Source organism: Oryx dammah, unplaced genomic scaffold (assembly GCF_014754425.2).
Source record: "Oryx dammah isolate SB20612 unplaced genomic scaffold, SCBI_Odam_1.1 HiC_scaffold_1, whole genome shotgun sequence".
In the NCBI taxonomy this organism is placed as follows: domain Eukaryota; kingdom Metazoa; phylum Chordata; class Mammalia; order Artiodactyla; family Bovidae; genus Oryx; species Oryx dammah.
In genome coordinates this window covers 3,112,813-3,126,643 of record NW_024070185.1, presented here as the reverse complement: position 1 = coordinate 3,126,643, position 13,831 = coordinate 3,112,813, and positions in this window count along the sequence as shown.

Sequence of the window (13,831 nt, the reverse complement as noted above, 5' to 3'; positions counted from 1 at the left end):
AGGGACGTCATACAATATTTCTGACTTAATCAGTATGACCATCTCTGGGTCCCTCCCTGTTGCCGCAAATGGCATCATTTCATTCTTTTTAATGACTAACACTCGTGTGTGTGTATCTACTGTGTCTTCTTTATCCGTTCCTCTGTTGGTAGACATTTAGGTTGCGTCCATGTCTTCAGCCTTGTTTATTATCCAGTTTATCAGAGGCCCAGAGGCCTGACTGTACAGTGAAGCCATTGAATGTCTAAATGCTAATCTGGCACTAACTCATCATCAGCTTAAATATAGAGTCTAGAATCCACCCACCCTTGAGACTTGCCCTTCCTCCCATGACAAGTTGTTAGCATTTACAAGACTTGTGTTTGAGCCAAGCAGCCTACTAAGGCACAGCTGGGAGAGAATGGTGGGGTTCTGACCCCACAGGAAGGCAAGAGGTGCAGAGAAGACCACCTTCTCTATACGACAAAATGGCTGCCCCCCCCCAACACACACACACAATGTGCCCCAGTGGTGTATTCCCTAACACCTCCATTCAGAATGAAATCTGCAACCCTGCACCTTCCATATTCTAATACCTCCTTGACATCCTCTAGGGCATGATGGAATTTTCTGACCTCAGAATTTTCTAATGTCCTTTTGTAATGAGAGCAGTCATGACTACTGCCAAGTGATATGTCAATAATTACCTTTCATTTTAGGTGTAGTGAACGACTTTCTCATGGAACTTAGAGTCTCGAATCCAAAAAGTCACCACATGATAGCATTTTTCAATTTAGGACAAAGGTTCCTGTCTGTCAACATGGTCTATTATCTGAACACACAGGTCATAAGTACCTACCTGGAGGGCCTTTACCATTTACTCTGTAAGATGTTCGAATGTTTCTGCCCAGACCACATGTAAACTCAGACCTCTTCATCTTGATTTTGAGAACAGGGCACAATAAGTTTTCTAGATGAGAATGACAGTTTTACCATAAGCAAAAAGTCTTATTAGCCTCTGAAGTTCTTTATTAGCAGCACCTTGTGAAATAATCGGAGAGGACAATGGCACCCCACTCCAGTACTCTTGCCTGGAAAATCCCATGGACAGAGGAGCCTGGTAGGCTGCAGTCCATGAGGTCGCTAAGAGTCAGACACGACTCAGCGACTTCCCTGAATTTCTCATTACTAGATTGCTTGTTTGGTTTCTCTAGCCCTCTATTTTCCAGGAATGTCACAGAATCACTTGTTCTTTGAATTTTATCAGGGTTTATGCACTGGACACCATTTGTCACTAAGGTGCCATAGCAGTGGTCCCTACTTCCCCCAAAAATACTTCCTCTGAAAAGCAGCTACTATGACATACTTAATATCATATACTGACTTGCCCTCACAGGTTTTCAGTTCTAACTCAAAGGCTATGGCAACATACCATGAAATTTAGCTATACTCTTTCACAAAGTAAATGCTTATTGAGCCTTCCATTCTGTAAGAATACAAATTTTGCCTGACTGACATTCAAGCCAGGAATAAGAAAGAAGCAGGACCTAGGTCTGTAATGTAATACAAGCTCTCTTTCAACTTTTGCTCTCCTTAAGTTGCCTTTATACACAGTTATGGTGGAATATTCAGGGGAAACACCTTGGTGTTTCAACCATTATGTCTACAAAGTCTGAAAGGTCAATCTTGCTTCTAGAATCCTGATATAACACAAAGTATCAGAACATCAAATGCATTGCACAAATTATAAGATCTTTCCCAGTATCAAGTTACTGTAAGAATTTTGAGGGCACTAGTAACCTTGATGCAGCTATGAAGCAGCTTAACTCCCAAGAGTTTTTTTTTTTCTTTTTTTTACATCATATATCTTCTAAGCAAATACACAGAAGATGCTGTATCAGTCATAAAGCAACCCATATTTTTGGAGACAATAATGTATGTCACATGGCAGTTACACACACACACACACACACACACACACACACACTGTTGTTGTTTAGTTGCTTGATCACGTCTAACTCTTTGAGACCCCATAGACTGTAGCTTACCAGACACCTCTGTCAGTGGGATTTTTCAGGCAAGAATCTTGTAATGAGTTTCCATTTCCTTAGTCTTCCTGACCCAGGGATCAAACCTGCATCTCCTGCACTGGCAGGAGGGCTTTTTACTGCTGACTCACCAGGAATCCCCCCACATCCATATATTTATATATTTGTACGTATATATCTTCCCAGGTGGCACTAGTGGTAAAGAACCCACCTGCCAATGCAGGAGACATAAATGATGCAAATTCGGTCCTTGGGTCAGGAAGATCTGGAGAAAGGAATGGCAGCCCACTCCAGTATTCCTGCCTGGGAAATCTCATGGACGGAGAAGCCTGGTAGGCTACAGTCCATGGGATCACAAAGAGTTGGACATAACTGAGCAACGAATACATGCATATATCTATATATATACCCTTAGTGTTGAGAAAGTTACTTGCTCAGTCGTGTCCAAGTCTTTGCAACCCCATGGACTGTAGCCCACCAGGCTCCTCTGTCCATGGGCTTCTCCAGACAAGAATACTGGATAGGGTTGCCATATCCTTCCCCAGGTTGGGGATTGAACCAGGTCTTCTGCATTGCAGGCAAATTCTTTACAGTCTGAGCTACAAGGGAAGTCCTTATGTACCCATAAGGCAGACTCATTCTGCTATAAGCTTCAGAGATAATGATTCTGCTACTAACAGAAAGCATTTACTGTTGACTCTGAGCAACAGGAGTTTGAAATGGGTGGGTCAAGTTACCTATAGATGTTTTTCAAAAGTACATATTACAGTTCCACAAGATCCAAGGTTGGCTGAATCTGTGGAGCAACCATGGATACACAGGACAAACTGTAATTTAAATCAGGGCCATTAAATATTGTGCCCCCCATTAAATCAGTCTTCCTTCATAAACCTATTGACATTCATCGAACCAACCAAAGGCCTTAGATTTCCTGACCCTGATTCAATCAATAAATACTTATCAACTTCCTTAAGTTTCCCGACCCCCATTAAATGAACATGCCTTCTGAAGTCTCCTGACACCCATAACAAAGATTGAATTAGGGTCACAGTAGTTAAGGCAGATTGAATCAGGAGTACAGCCATCCCTGCAGGGAGAGGTTTTGAGCTCCGTGGGGGGCCTTGGACCTCCCCCCATGTACAGAAGACACAGGCAGGGTCCATGCTCCCCACCTCCACTGTGTTGTTCAAAAGTCAGCTATGGTCTGTCCCCAGAGAAGGCAGCCACTAGTGTGCTTTTACATGAAGGGTAAATCAAGTCACCTACCTTTCTCTCTTGTAGAGCTCCTCCCCCCCCGCCACCCTGCCTGTTTCCTTATTGTCCAGCCGGAAAAAGTAAAGCAAGGATTTGAGGATTGTAGGTATGCAAATTTTCAAATGCTTATTTTTCCTGTGGTAGCAGTAATTTCTTTTATTACAGTGTTTCTTAGAGCTAGAAAATGAAAGTCTTTGCTAATTCCTAGAATGCTGATTTAAGATAGTTTTTCCTTTTTTGTAGTTGATTATCATGCTAATGTTTTATGCAAAATCTGATAGCCAAGTCCATCTATCCTTTTAAAAGTAGGTTTTAATAAAAATCAGTATTTCATAGAATGATAGTATCAATTCACAACATATTTTTATACCTTTAACTCTTACTTTTGGAAAACCTTATTTTTAAAAATATCACTGTTGGCAAACTCGAATTTGAGGTTTAACTTTAGTTTTCAAATCAACAAAAAAATTAAATCATGCCTGATGAATATAGTTTTGGCTAATTGAGTTTTGGACTATTAAGTTAAAATCTGGAGATTAAGATAGTATGGGAAATTTTGTCACAGAGCTTATTAATTTGCTTTGAAGTTTAGTTCATAAAATGGAAGCAATTTGCTTTTATATTAAATTTTTGTAACACATACAATTGATTATATTTTGGGGGTACCCATTGAAGAAATCAATTTAAGGAGATAAAGTGATTTATCAGTCTTTTAATATATGATGTAATATGTTATGATATAAATAATACATACCATTGTTGTTTTCATGTGCTGTGTGCTCAGTCGCTAAATTGTGTCTGACTCTGAGACCTCATGGATTCTAGTCCACCAGACTCCACTCTCCATGGGATTTCCAGGCAAAAATACTATAGGAAATGCCAATTCCTATTCCAGGGGATCTTCCCAACCCAGGGATTGAACCAACATCTTCCGCATTGGTAGGTAGACTCTTTACCACTGAGCCACCTGGGGAGCCCAATACATACCCTTACATACACAGATACACACTGTATTGCCTGGGTGAGGTAAGGTTATAGTATATTGTTTTGAGTGACTGTTTTCTCTCATAAAAGTTTGCTGAAAAGCTTAAAATAATGAAATATAATTTCATATATTTAAGTTATAAGTAAAAAGTATTCTATCTCTGTGGAAAATAAGAGCCAAATGAATGTTAAGATGAATTCAGGAAAGATCATCTTCAGAAACTTCTATATAATAGTCAGTGCATGTGTGTGCACACTCAGTCATTTCAGTTGTGCCTGACAGGCTTCTTTGTCCATGGGATTCTCCAGGCAAGAATACTGGAGTGGGTTGACATGCCCTCCTCCCGAGGATCTTTCTGACCCAGGGATCGAACCTGCGTCTCTTGTGTCTACTGCATTAGCAGGCAGGTTCTTTACCACTAGCACCACCTGGGAAGCCTGTGATAGTCAGTAACTATTGCTTAATCTTTTGGCATGTTACAAACAGTACTGTCTATCCATGTATCATATTTTGAGTTACAGGCTATTCTGCAATTATAAAGATAAAAATTCTTAAAATTAATATTCATTTAAGAATACAGTAAGTCCCCTACATGTGTGTGATTTCCATTCTGAGAGCACTTTCGTAAGTCCAGTTTTTTTCAAAAGTCCAACAAGATTAGCCTAGGTACACAGCTAATGCACACGGCTATATATTTATACCTGTTTTAATGTGAAATCAGAAATGTCAGTTAAAATATTTGTATAAGGTTGAATAGCTCATACTGAAAATCTTCATGTTTTATTTTAAAAAATTACTCATATAGCTTCATGTAAATGTGGCAAGGATATTTCAGAAACAAATGCAGTGACAATGTTATTGTAAATTGCCCTCAATTCACATTTTTACCGCCGGATGAAAAGATGAAAATGACAAAGAAGCCGTGCCTTCCTTTTTTATTTGCTCTCTAAATTGCCTGCAGTCCACACATATGCAGGCATTTAGGGAGAGTAATGAAGTTTTCCACCTTAATTTAGGAAACAGAGAGTCTGGATTTAGTGTGTGTACACTGAGAGCTGATGTTTCAGGAGGATCACTTGCTGGCTTAATTTAATGCAATTGTAATTTAGTAAATGGTATTTCATTGCTCAAAACATGTTCACTTAATTTTAAATAAAACAGTACTAAAGTCACTGAACACAAATAGGATTTCTAAAAGGAATAAACAAGTCTCTACATAGCCATATGCATATTCTTCAGCTGAATATTGTAAAACAAACAAACAAAGTAATCAAACATAGTCCTTAGAAAATTACATGAAAAAGTAATGTTAGAAAAACACCACATTGAATTCTGTCTAGAGTAATCTCTTAGAAACTTGCTAAATGTATGTAATCATGAGGCATGGGAAATGAACCACCACAAACTACACCAAAGGCCAATATTCTTCCAAAGGAGATGATATTGTGTATGTAGTGGCACTGGAAAGGAGTCCTCTGTTATGAGCTCCTTCTAGAAAACCAAAGGATTAATTCCAACAAGTATTGATTCCAGTTAGACTAACTGGAAGCAGCATACCACAAAAAGCATCCAGAATTAGTCAACAGGAAATGCATCATCTTCCACCAGGAAGACCACAAGACCACATGTTCCTTTGGTGACCAGGCAAAAACTGTTAGAGCTTGGCTGGGAAGTTCCAATGCATCTGCCGAATTCATCATACATAGCACATCAGATGTCCATTTATCTGTCATTTAAAAATTATCTTAATGGAAAAAATTCCAACTCCCTGGAAGACCCTAAAAGTCACGTGGACGAGTACTTTGCTCAAAAAGATAAAAATTTTGGGAAGACAGAATTGTGCAGTTGTTTGAAAAATAGAAGAAAATAGTAGAAAAAAATGGTGAATTTGTTGTTCAATAAAGGTCTTGGTGAAAATGAAAAATGTCTTTTATTTTTATTTAAAGACCAAAGGAACATTTTGGCCAACCCAATAGCCATGAGAATAGAACTATATTTTGTTGAATCAGACATTAATGAGATTCACAAAATGTGAAACAGTCTCCTTTCTAGTTAAATTTGTGTGTGGTTTTAAGAAATATTCTTCTATTCCATGAAAATATTATATTTATGTTAAATTTTAATGAGTGTGTTATTTTAAATATACTAATATTTTAAAATTACTATTTTAAATTACTAAAATGATAAATATCAATAGATATAATCCACATAAACAGAAGCTCTAGGGAGACTTTAATGAAATTGACTAGTTTAAAGTATTTCTTAGACTTCAAAGTTTGAGAACCTCTGTTTTTATATCAATAATTCCTTCTCAAGCAATGGGATTTGAAAGGTTAAAGAATAATTTTCTCACTTTTTATATGCCTTGTTTTCTCATTTGTTTTCCAAATTCTATTGTGTATTTTTTAAGATTCCACCCAGTTTATCTTCAACTTCTAATTTTATGTGCTATTTAGGCATCAATGAAAATGATTTATTTTTCCAATTGCTAAAAATACTACAAAATAAATGAATTTGCTATACTAATTCAACAGTGATTGAAAAACCTCATTCATTCTAAAAATTATGCTTCCTAATACTTGAAGAAATGTTTGCTCTCTTTTTGAAATATTTTTAAAGCACAAAAAAGATTTTAACATAAATAAAGTGCATAGAGATGAGGGAAATAATTGTCTAATCTCACCAGGGATATTTGCAAAATGATTATTCAATAAGAACAGTTTCTCAGACCTTCTGGGAGAAACCTCCTTTCAACTGGAATTATATCTTACAGGTGTATTAATCAACAAGTTTTTTTTATATTATTAAATTTAATAAATAATTTTTATGAGTAAAATTACAAGCAGTATTTTCTACCAGTAGTGTGGGTTTCTTGTTGCTGTTGTTTCTTATGCATATACTAAGGTTCATTGGGAAAAATTGTTTCATTTAAAGATGTGATTGGAGAATTGAGGTTTCATCTCACTTAGCTAATTTAATATTACATCATCAACCAGTAAGTATATACTGGGAGTCTTCTGGCTACATGAATCTTGAACGTGAATGGTAGGAATAAAACTTTCCTAAATGACAACTCTGAGTATTCTCACAACGTATACAACTCACTGTTCAAGTCTAAAATTCCAATGGAATATTAAGTCACATGTAGCTGTTCTAGAGCAAAGAGGGACCTGCCTGTGTTATATTCTAAATATTTGTTGTTATTCTATTAATTAAATCTGTAACAGGAACTAGAAGAGCAAATCACATATATCTCATCATGGAGAAATTAACAAATGCTTCTTGCAGTAAGCTTAGAATAATGAGTTGGAGTGTAGTTTCTTCATGATCAATTGGGCTAAATAGAAAATACTAATGAGAGATGAACATGGTGTACCAAAGGTAGGGTAAATTATCAAATGTTAGATTTATTGAACACACATCTTCATTTTCTTTAATTTGTGAAGGTTTTCATCTTCTATCTCGATATAAGTGTTAAATAACATATTTCCCATAAGAAAATAATTATTCAGTCTCTGCTTTGGGTCTAAGACATTAATATAAGTACATAATAATATGAAACAATGTTTAAATATAATTACTTTTGAAAATGCATTGCACTTACTCTTTGCAAGCTCCCAAATATGTCTGATATTGGAGGATTGTTATGTGACAATGTTTCTCTTCAGCATGATTAAAGTATAAAATATATTGCCAAAATCATCTCCTTCTCTCAGTTTTATCTAAAACACACTAAATATGACTATATAATCCCATAGTAGTTTTTGAATCATGTTGTGAACCCTGCTGTAATACTCATATGTATTGTTCTCAATTTAATGATTGTTAAGCTTGACAAGCAGAACTGCATATAAATAAGTTGTTTCTGTGAATGAGTATTTTAATTATTGGTTTACTCTGTACATATCGTGAAGTTAATAAAGTACTCTACTTGCCATCAAGTTTATTACAAGAGTTTGGATGAGAAAGATATTTCATTTTTACAATTAACTAACAGCTCACTTCTTTGTGTCCCACAGATATATTTTAATTTTGTTATGTATCAATTAAAGTATGTCAAGGATGAGAATTCAATAAGTAAGCCTGTATTCCAATTAAGATTGTGATTTTGTAGATTTAAAAGCCATGGCCTCATTTATATTTAATTAACAAGAACTAAAATAATGCAATGATTTCTCATAATCACTTTTTGTCTATAACTCTGCAGAAGCAATTTTAAATTCTGAACACTTAAGAGAGAGAGAAAAAAAAAAACAAGATACCATCATCGATTGAGCTCTGAATACTTTAACAAATGCCTGCTCCTCAGCCTAGATTACAGAGCAGTAATGAAGACGACTGTTCACATGACTCAGGTCTGTCTGGATTACACACAGTGCTGTGCCCTACCTGACTTAATAATTTATTCCTGTACAAGGAATGTATCTCTGTTGTTGTCCAACCACTTTGCTAACACTTAATGCTAGCAGTTTCAGAAGATTCTTTCATGTGCCTGAAAAAAATGTTTAAAAATTACTTTTAAACTGGAAGCTTTTTAAAAACAATTTAAACTTTAAATCAAAATATTTTATCATATGTTTTACATGGTTAAAATAGATTGAATTTAGGATGTTGTGCAGATATGGACATTTTAAATTATGCTACCTTAGTCTTTTAATTTGACAAAATACAGATGAATCCTATCAGCAAGCTTGTGTTTATAATCATAAAGTTGACATTTCCCTTTTATCATCATGAACTTGCATTTCCATTACTTTGTTCCAAAATAAGTTTACTTTGTAGTAATGTATTTATTCATAAATTATTTTATTAATTGGTAATAAATGCATACTCATACACAAGACATAATTAGTTACTATTTTTTCTAAGTTTTCTATTACCATATGTCTCTAGGTGTCAACGTTTTTTCTAGTTTGAATTATCTCACTGTTATTCTTACCACAAATGAATCAAGCTGACAAATTTAAAATTAAATACATAGAAAATATTTGTTGAGCATTTTAATTAGAAAAATGGGGCTTTAAAATAAGCTAATGATTTGCATGCTAGAACGAGTCATTACATCTTCAGTTCCATTACTATATTTATGTCCTGCTACAAATAAAAATTCTGAGAACCTCTTTCCAAGTGATACACTAATAAGCCCTGTGGGATCAATTATTCCATTTATTTTTTAATGTTATATAAGCTGACAGTTCTATTAGGTAGTACAAAAATTTTTTGAACATGAGGAATTGAAAACCTTCTGATTGCAGACTAGTTTAGTACCCAGACATTCAAATCATTCATTATTTTCAGTACTACCACAAGTATGGAGAACTGTCATTTCATTTGGATATGCATGTTGCTTGGAGAAGCGTGCCTGAATGTAAATAGGAGGAGAATGGTAATGAAGAAGTCAGGGGAAAATTGATCCATCAGATAGGTCATGGGATCAAGTACATATAGAAGGTGAGTCCCTTAAGACCATCTCTGTCTCAGTCTCCAGCAGAATGTACCCTCCTAGGAGGGTCCAGACTCCAGTGTCAAGACTGTAGCAAATATCCCCTCCCTGCTTGGCAAGACTCACACTCTTCTGTCTTTAGTCTTTGTCTGCTCTACTGATTTTTCAGTAGTCAGCCTTCTGTAGCCAAGGTTCTGGCTTATTTGGATTCAAGCAACTTGGATGAAAAATATTTGAAAAAATATTCCAGGAAGCTCCAAAGATCAAAATGTGAATATGCTACATGCTGTAATTATTTGCATAGTGTATACATTGTATTTACAATCATTTGCATAACATTTACATTGTATTAACTATCATAAGTTATCTAGAGATGATTTAAAGTCTATGGGAGGATGTGAGCAGGTTATATGCAAATATGCACCATTTAATACAAGGGACTTGAGCATCTGTGGATTTTTGGATCCATGGGGGTCTTAGAATGAATTCCTGGAGTGACTACTGTATCTAAAACACTTTAATTTCTCCTTATAATGCATGAAACATCCTCCTGAACCCTATTTCTCACTCTAGTCATTTTAATTCTTAACAAATTAAAAAATAATCCAATTTGGTTTTATTGACATACATCCACTTCACTGTTTTGTAGTTCCTGGTTTCTCTAGGACACTGACATTATGCTTGTTAGCATCACTAATGACCTCCTTATGAATGTTATACAGATGCTCAAGTCCCTTGTATAATATGGTGCATATTTGCAAATAACCTACTCTCATCCTCCCATAGACTTTAAATCCTCTCTAGATAACGTATGATAGCTAATACAATGTAAATTCTATGTAAATGATTGTAAATACAATGTGTATACTATGTAAATAGTCGCTGGCATGCAGCAAACCCACTTTTTGCTTTTCAGAGCTTCTTAGAAATTTTTTTTTTTCAAACACTTTTGATCCGAGTTGCTTGACTCCATATAAGACAGACCCTCAGGTACAGAAGGCTGAATTTATTGAAAAATCAGTAGAGCAGACAAAGACTAAAGACAGAGAGGTGTGTGAGTCTTGCCAAGCAGGAGGATATTTTGCTGCAGTCCTGACACTGGAGTCTGGACCCTCCTAAGAGGGTACATTCTTTTGGAGACTGGGGCAGAGATGGTCTTAAGGAACTCACCTTCCAAAGTTACTTGTTCCTAAAGCTGATCTGCTTAATCAATTTCCCTTTGATTTCTTAATAACCATTCTCCTCCTATTTGCAAATAACTTTTGTACATGCTTCCATACACTTTAAATCGTCTCTATATTACTTACAATACCTAACTCAATGCAAATACTATGTAAAGTGTTGTAAAGAATATATATATGCTATGTAAATGGTGGCCAACCCAAAGCAAAACCAGGTTTAAATCTGGGGAACTTTCTGTAATTTTATTTGTACTATTTTCAATCTGCGGTTGGTTAAATCTACAGATGCAGGACCTGCAGATTTGAGGGCTGATGGTATATCTACTGACACTTTCTTTTCCTTTAATGTGCATTCTTTATTTCATCACATAATACATATCTATTGAGTCTATGCTCTGTGTCTAGGACTTCATTTGGTGGTAGGGAAACAGCAATAGGAGGTGAAAATGTCCAGGGAAGGGGCACTGTGGACCACCCTCTCCCTTTGAGACAATTAATCTCACACCCAGTGTACATAAGGAGAACCTGAGCACAGAGAGCCCAGGTCAAAAGCCTAAAACTGTGTCCAAAAATGGAGGAGCCGGAGAACGAGAGAGACTGCCAGCAGAGTCCCGGCCCTTCACTGTTCCTCTACAGCTCCTCTCAAACCACCGCTCCATTGTTTATGTGTTTTGAAACCAGACATCTTTAAAAAAAAAAATTTTTTTTTTAATTCCATTTATCCTGGTAACATTGGTCTCAGAGTATCTGGGGTATGCCATCTCCTATCTGCCTCCTTAACTGAGCACAGTCCATCCACAGAAAGATGAAAGAAGCCTGGAATGATCATCATTTCTCCCATGGAGTAGGTCCTCCTCCTGCATTTACAACTAGTCTGTCCATACAGAAAAGCTCTGTTTACCCTTGGTTGTTGCCTAAAGTGCTGCATTCAGGGGTTCAAATTCTTATTGTTGTGAAGTGTCCTGAGTGGAATGGATAAAACACCATTACAGAGGGCTTGAAGTCAGTGAAGGAAGCTAAGGAGTCCCTATTTCTGGGGGACAAGAGAGTTGCCAAGTTAGCCTCCTTCCCTACAATGCTCTGGAAGAAACTCTGGATCTTTTGGTTTTAAAAAAAAATTCATCCTTATGTCGACTTTAAAAAATATACAACCTAAAAGTTGAGAGTTATGTTTTATTTGGCAGGCAAAACTAAGTACTTTTAAGCCTGGGACACAACATCTCAGATAGCTCTGAGAGACTGCTCCTAAGAGGTAAGAGAGGAATCATGTAATATAGGAGTTTTTGCCACAAAGACTAGGTAGTAACAGTATCAAAAATTTATTGTTAATTAAAGACATACTGTGCTAATCACTTAGCGATATATACAAATATTCAATCATTGTCTTGTATATTTGAAACTAATAATGCTATATGTCAATGTATGTTTTTCAGTTTCTAAGTCATGTCTGACTCTTTGCGACCCCAAGGATTGTAGTCGGCCAGGCTCCTCTGTCCCAGGGATTTCCCAGGCAAGAATACTGGTTCAGTTCAGTTCAGTCACTCAGTCGTGTCTGACTCTTTGCAACCCCATGGACTACAGCATGCCAGGCCTCCCTGTCCATCACCAACTTCTGGCGTTTACCCAAACTCATGTCCATTGAGTTGGTGATGCCATCCAACCATCTCATCCTGTCATCCCCTTATCCTCCTGCCCTCAATCTTTCCCAACATCAGGGTCTTTTCAAATGAGTCAGGTCTTTGCATCAAGTGATCAAATATTGGAGTTTCATCTTCAACATCAGTCTTTCCAATGAACACCCAGGACTGACCTCCTGTAGGATGGACTGGTTGGATCTCCTTGCTGTCCAAGGGACTCTCAAGAGTCTTCTCCAACACCACAGTTCAAAAGCATCAATTCATCTGTGTTCAGCTTTCTTTATAGTCCAACTCTCACATCCGTACCTGACTACTGGAAAAATCATAGCCTGACTAGATGGACTTTTGTTGGCAAAATAATGTCTCTACTTTTTAATTTGCTGTCTAGGTTGGTCATAACTTTCCTTACAAGGAGGAAGTGTCTTTTAATTTCATGGCTGCAGTCACCATCTGCAGTGACTTTGGAGCCCTCCAAAATAAAGTTGCCACTGTTTCTCCATTTATTTGCCATGAAGTGATGGGACCGGATGCTATGATCTTAGTTTTTTAAATGTTGAGCTTTAAGTCAACTTTTTCACTCTCCTCTTTCAACTTCATCAAGAGGCTCTTTAGTTCTTCTTCAATTTCTGCCATAAGGATGGTGTCATCTGCATATCTGAGGTTATTGATATTTCTCCCGGCAACCTTGATTCCAGCTTGTGCTTCCTCCAGCCCAGTGTTTCTCATGATGTACTCTGCATATATGTTAAATAGGCAGGGCGACAATATACAGCCTTGATGTACTCCTTTTCTTATTTGGAACCAGTCTAGAGTGGGTTGCAATTTCTTTTTCTAGGGGATCTTCAAGACCCAGGGATTCAACCTGTCTCTCCTACATTTGTAGGTGGATTCTTTACCACTGAGCAACCTGGGAAGCCCATAAATGGGATAATCTTGCCTAAATAGAAATAAAAGATGAATACTGTAGTTAATATGGAACCAGTAAGGATGAAGTCTTTCCTCTGCAAACCTCCATTCTAGAATGCCCACTTCCTCACTCAGAGGGTGTCAAAACAAAAGCATTAAGTATTCTGTTGTGTATCCAAGTTTATATGTTACATGTGGAGGTATGGTGATCACGGGGCTTCCCAGGTGGCTCAGTGGTGAAGAATTCGCCTGCCATTGCAGGAGACATGGGTTCTATCCCTGGGTTGGGAAGGTTCCCCCCAGAGGAGGGAATGGCAACCCAGTCCAGTATTCTTGCCTGGGAAATCCCATGGACAAAGGGGCCTGGTGTGGTACAGTACATGGGGTTGCAAAGAGTC